The sequence below is a fragment of the Coregonus clupeaformis genome, chromosome 21 (assembly GCF_020615455.1).
Source record: "Coregonus clupeaformis isolate EN_2021a chromosome 21, ASM2061545v1, whole genome shotgun sequence".
NCBI lineage: Eukaryota > Metazoa > Chordata > Actinopteri > Salmoniformes > Salmonidae > Coregonus > Coregonus clupeaformis.
In genome coordinates this window covers 48,354,387-48,360,386 of record NC_059212.1, presented here as the reverse complement: position 1 = coordinate 48,360,386, position 6,000 = coordinate 48,354,387, and the positions used below count along the sequence as shown (strand labels likewise).

The window sequence follows — 6,000 nt, the reverse complement described above, 5'->3', positions numbered from 1 at the left end:
AGTCCAGATACGATAAAACTAGAGCTCTTCTCTATCCATGTTTATATGGATAGTTTCAGGGTATAGCCCCTAGCCCCTAGCGTGTCAGGATATAGCCCCTAGCGTGTCAGGGTATAGCCCCTAGCCCCTAGCGTGTCAGGGTATAGCCCCTAGCGTGTCAGGGTATAGCCCCTAGCCCCTAGCGTGTCAGGGTATAGCCCCTAGCGTGTCAGGGTATAGCCCCAGCCCCCTAGCGTGTCAGGGTATAGCCCCCAGCGTGTCAGGGTATAGCCCCTAGCCCCTAGCGTGTCAGGTATAGCCCTCAGCCCCTAGCGTGTCAGGGTATAGCCCCTAGCTCTCAGCGTGTCAGGGTATAGCCCCTAGCCCCTAGTGTGTCAGGGTATAGCCCCTAGCGTGTCAGGGTATAGCCCCTAGCGTGTCAGGGTATAGCCCCTAGCCCCTAGCGTGTCAGGGTATAGCCCCTAGCCCCTAGTATGTCAGGATATAGCCCTTAGCGTGTCAGGGTATAGCCCCTAGCGTGTCAGGGTATAGCCCCTAGCCCCTAGCGTGTCAGGGTATAGCCCCTAGCGTGTCAGGGTATAGCCCCTAGCCCCTAGCGTGTCAGGGCATAGCCCTAGCGTGTCAGGGTATAGCCCCTAGCCCCTAGCGTGTCAGGGTATAGCCCCTAGCCCCAGCGTGTCAGGGTATAGCCCCCAGCCCCCAGCGTGTCAGGGTATAGCCCCTAGCGTGTCAGGTATAGCCTCTAGCGTGTCAGGGTATAGCCCCTAGCCCCTAGCGTGTCAGGGTATAGCCCTAGCGTGTCAGAGTATAGCCCCTAGCGTGTCAGGGTATAGCCCTCAGCCCCTAGCGTGTCAGGGTATAGCCCCTAGCGTGTCAGGGTATAGCCCCTAGCCCCTAGCGTGTCAGGGTATAGCCCCTAGCCCCTAGCGTGTTAGGGTATAGCCCCTAGCCCCTAGCGTGTCAGGATATAGCCCCTAGCCCCTAGCGTGTCAGTGTATAGCCCCTAGCCCCTAGCGTGTCAGGGTATAGCCCCTAGCGTGTCAGTGTATAGCCCCTAGCCCCTGGCGTGTCAGGGTATAGCCCCTAGCGTGTCAGGGTATAGCCCCCAGCCCTAGCGTGTCAGGGTATAGCCCCCTAGCGTGTCAGGGTATAGCCCCTAGCGTGTCAGGTATAGCCCCTAGCGTGTCAGGGTATAGCCCCAGCCCCTAGCGTGTCAGGGTATAGCCCCTAGCGTGTCAGGGTATAGCCCCCAGCGTGTCAGGGTATAGCCCCCAGCCCCCAGCGTGTCAGTGTATAGCCCCAGCCCCTAGCGTGTCAGGGTATAGCCCCTAGCGTGTCAGGTATAGCCCTTAGCGTGTCAGAGTATAGCCCCTAGCGTGTCAGGGTATAGCCCCCTAGCGTGTCAGGTATAGCCCCTAGCGTGTCAGGTATAGCCCCAGCGTGTCAGGGTATAGCCCCTAGCGTGTCAGGGTATAGCCCCTAGCCCCTAGTGTGTCAGGGTATAGCCCCTAGCGTGTCAGGGTATAGCCCTAGCCCCTAGCGTGTCAGGGTATAGCCCCTAGCCCCTAGTGTGTCAGGGTATAGCCCCTAGCGTGTCAGGGTATAGCCCCTAGTGTGTCAGGGTATAGCCCTAGCGTGTCAGGTATAGCCCCTAGCGTGTCAGGTATAGCCCCTAGCGTGTCAGGGTATAGCCCCTAGCGTGTCAGGGTATAGCCCCTAGCCCCTAGCGTGTCAGGGTATAGCCCCCTAGCATGTCAGGGTATAGCCCTAGCCCCTAGCGTGTCAGGGTATAGCCCCTAGCCCCTAGTGTGTCAGGGTATAGCCCTAGCGTGTCAGGGTATAGCCCCTAGCGTGTCAGGGTATAGCCCCTAGCGTGTCAGGTATAGCCCCAGGTGTCAGGGTATAGCCCCCAGCCCCCTAGCGTGTCAGGGTATAGCCCCTAGCGTGTGGGTATAGCCCCTAGCGTGTCAGGGTATAGCCCCTAGCCCCTAGCGTGTCAGGGTATAGCCCCTAGCCCCTAGCGTGTCAGGGTATAGCCCCTAGCGTGTCAGGGTATAGCCCCTAGCCCCTAGCGTGTCAGGTATAGCCCCTAGCGTGTCAGGGTATAGCCCCCAGCCCCCCAGCGTGTCAGGGTATAGCCCCTAGCCCCTAGCGTGTCAGGGTATAGCCCCTAGCCCCTAGCGTGTCAGGGTATAGCCCCTAGCGTGTCAGGGTATAGCCCCTAGCGTGTCAGGGTATAGCCCCTAGCCCTCAGCGTGTCAGGTATAGCCCCTAGTGTGTCAGGGCATAGCCCCTAGCGTGTCAGGGTATAGCCCCCTAGCCAGCGTGTCAGGGTATAGCCCCAGCCCCTAGCGTGTCAGGGTATAGCCCCTAGCGTGTCAGGGTATAGCCCCCAGCCTCAGCGTGTCAGGTATAGCCCCTAGCGTGTCAGGTATAGCCCCTAGCGTGTCAGGGTATAGCCCCTAGCGTGTCAGGTATAGCCCCTAGCGTGTCAGGGTATAGCCCCTAGCGTGTCAGGGTATAGCCCCTAGCGTGTCAGGGTATAGCCCCTAGCGTGTCAGGGTATAGCCCCTAGCGTGTCAGGGTATAGCCCCTAGCGTGTCAGGGTATAGCCCCTAGCCCCTAGCGTGTCAGGGTATAGCCCCTAGCGTGTCAGGGTATAGCCCCTAGCCCCCTAGCGTGTCAGGTATAGCCCCCCCTAGCGTGTCAGGGTATAGCCCCTAGCGTGTCAGGGTATAGCCCCTAGCGTGTCAGGGTATAGCCCCTAGCGTGTCAGGGTATAGCCCCTAGCGTGTCAGGGTATAGCCCCCAGCTCAGCGTTGAGCCAGTGTCAGGGTATAGCCCTACCCTAGCGTGTCAGGGTATAGCCCCTAGCCCCTAGCGTGTCAGGGTATAGCCCCTAGCGTGTCAGGGTATAGCCCCTAGCGTGTCAGGGGTATAGCCCCTAGCGTGTCAGGGTATAGCCCTAGCGTGTCAGGTATAGCCCTAGCGTGTCAGGGTATGCTAGCCCCTAGCGTGTCAGGGCATAGCCCCTAGCGTGTCAGGGTATAGCCCCCAGCGTGTAGGTATAGCCCCTAGCGTGTCAGGGTATAGCCCCTAGCCCCAGCGTGTCAGGGTATAGCCCCTAGCGTGTCAGGGTATAGCCCCTAGCCCCTAGCGTGTCAGGTATAGCCCCTAGCCCCTAGTGTGTCAGGGTATGCCCCTAGCGTGTCAGGGTATAGCCCCTAGTCTGTCGCCCCTAGCGTGTCAGGGTATAGCCCCTAGCGTGTCAGGGTATAGCCCCTAGCGTGTCGATAGCCCCTAGCCCCTAGCGTGTCAGGGTATAGCCCCCTAGCATGTCAGGGTATAGCCCCTAGCCCCCTAGCGTGTCAGGGTATAGCCCTAGCCCCAGTGTGTCAGGGTATAGCCCCTAGCGTGTCAGGGTATAGCCCCTAGCGTGTCAGGGTATAGCCCCTAGCGTGTCAGGGTATAGCCCCCTAGCGTGTCAGGGTATAGTAGCCCCTAGCGTGTCAGGGTATAGCCCCCTAGCGTGTCAGGTATAGCCCCTAGCGTGTCAGGATAGCCCTAGCCCTAGCGTGTCAGGTATAGCCCCTAGCCCCTAGCGTGTCAGGGTATAGCCCCTAGCGTGTCAGGGTATAGCAGCCCCTAGCGTGTCAGGATAGCCCCTAGCCCCTAGCGTGTCAGGGTATAGCCCCTAGCGTGTCAGGGTATAGCCCCTAGCCCCTAGCGTGTCAGGGTATAGCCCTAGCGTGTCAGGTATAGCCCCCAGCGTGTCAGGTATAGCCCCGCCCTAGCGTGTCAGGGTATAGCCCCTAGCGTGTCAGGGTATAGCCCCTAGCGTGTCAGGGTATAGCCCCTAGCCCCTAGCGTGTCAGGGTATAGCCCCTAGCCCTAGCGTGTCAGGGTATAGCCCCTAGCGTGTCAGGGTATAGCCCCTAGCCCCCAGCGTGTCAGGGTATAGCCCCTAGCTGTCAGGTATAGCCCCTAGTGTGTCAGGGTATAGCCCTAGCGTGTAGGTATAGCCCCTAGCGTGTCAGGCATAGCCCCTAGCGTGTCAGGGTATAGAGCCCCTAGCGTGTCAGGTATAGCCCCTAGCGTGTCAGGGTATAGCCCCAGCCCCTAGCGTGTCAGGGTATAGCCCCCAGCGTGTCAGGCATAGCCCTAGCCCCTAGCGTGTCAGGGTATAGCCCCTAGCCCCTAGCGTGTCAGGGTATAGCCCCCTAGCGTGTCAGGGTATAGCCCCAGTGTGTCAGGGTATAGCCCCTAGCGTGTCAGGATAGCCCTAGCGTGTCAGGGCATAGCCCCTAGCGTGTCAGGTATAGCCCCCTAGCCCCCTAGCGTGTCAGGGTATAGCCCCTAGCGTGTCAGGGTATAGCCTCTAGCGTGTCAGGGTATAGCCCCCAGCCCCTAGCGTGTCAGGGTATAGCCCCCTAGCGTGTCAGGGTATAGCCTCAGCGTGTCAGGTATAGCCCCCAGCGTGTCAGGTATAGCCCCCTAGCGTGTCAGGGTATAGCCCTAGCGTGTCAGGTATAGCCCTAGCGTGTCAGGGTATAGCCCCAGCCCTAGCGTGTCAGGGTATAGCCCCAGCCCCTAGCGTGTCAGGGTATAGCCCCTAGCGTGTCAGGGTATAGCCCTAGCCCCCTAGCGTGTCAGGGTATAGCCCCCAGCCCCTAGCGTGTCAGGGTATAGCCCCTAGCGTGTCAGGGTATAGCCCCAGCCCCTAGCGTGTCAGGGTAGTAGCCCCTAGCGTGTCAGGGTATAGCCCCTAGCGTGTCAGGTATAGCCCCAGCCCTAGCGTGTCAGGGTATAGCCCCCTAGCGTGTCAGGGTATAGCCCCTAGCGTGTCAGGATAGCCCTAGCCCCTAGCGTGTCAGGGTATAGCCCCTAGCCCCTAGCGTGTCAGGGTATAGCCCTAGCGTGTCAGGGTATAGCCCTCCCCTAGCGTGTCAGGGTATAGCCCCAGCCCCCTAGCGTGTCAGGGTATAGCCCCTAGCGTGTCAGGGTATAGCCCCTTAGCGTGTCAGGGTATAGCCCTAGCGTGTCAGGGTATAGCCCCTAGCGTGTCAGGGTATAGGCCCCTAGCGTGTCAGGTATAGCCCCTAGCGTGTCAGGGTATAGCCCCTAGCGTGTCAGGGGTAGCCCTAGCGTGTCAGGGTATAGCCCCTAGCGTCCCCTAGCGTGTCAGGGTATAGCCCCTAATAGCCCAGCGTGTCAGGTATAGCCCCTAGCGTGTCAGGGTATAGCCCCTAGCGTGTCAGGGTATAGCCCCTAGCCCCCAGCGTGTCAGGGTATAGCCCCTAGCGTGTCAGGGTATAGCCCCTAGCCCCTAGCGTGTCAGGGTATAGCCCCTAGCCCCTAGCGTGTCAGGGCATAGCCCCTAGCGTGTCAGGGTATAGCCCCTAGCGGATAGCCTGCGTGTCAGGGTATAGCCCCTAGCGTGTCAGGGTATAGCCCCTAGCGTGTCAGGGATAGCCCCTAGCCCTCAGCGTGTCAGGGTATAGCCCCTAGCGTGTCAGGGTATAGCCTTAGCCCCTAGCGTGTCAGGTATAGCCCTAGCCCCCTAGTGTGTCAGGGTATAGCCCCTGGCGTGTCAGGTATAGCCCCTAGCGTGTCAGGGGTAGCCCCCAGCCCCTAGCGTGTCAGGGTATAGCCCCTAGCGTGTCAGGGTATAGCCCCTAGCGTGTCAGGGTATAGCCCCTAGCGTGTCAGGGTATAGCCCCAGCCCCAGCGTGTCAGGTATAGCCCCCTAGCGTGTCAGGGTATAGCCCCGCCCCTAGCGTGTCAGGGTATAGCCCCTAGCGTGTCAGGGTATAGCCCCTAGCCCCTAGCGTGTCAGGGATAGCCCAGCCCCTAGCGTGTCAGGTATAGCCCCTAGTGTGTCAGGGTATAGCCCCCGGCCCTAGCGTGTCAGGGTATAGCCCTAGCGTGTCAGGGTATAGCCCCTAGCGTGTCAGGGATAGCCCCTAGCCCCTAGCGTGTCAGGGTATAGCCCCTAGCGTG

At 60.2% G+C, this 6,000-nt stretch overlaps 1 protein-coding gene across 1 annotated transcript in view; it reads left to right on the top strand.

Annotated features, from left to right (window-relative positions):
• scn12aa (sodium channel, voltage gated, type XII, alpha a) overlaps nt 1-6,000 on the top strand; it is a 120,493-nt gene that overhangs the window by 40,293 nt on the left and 74,200 nt on the right. The window lies entirely within an intron of this gene.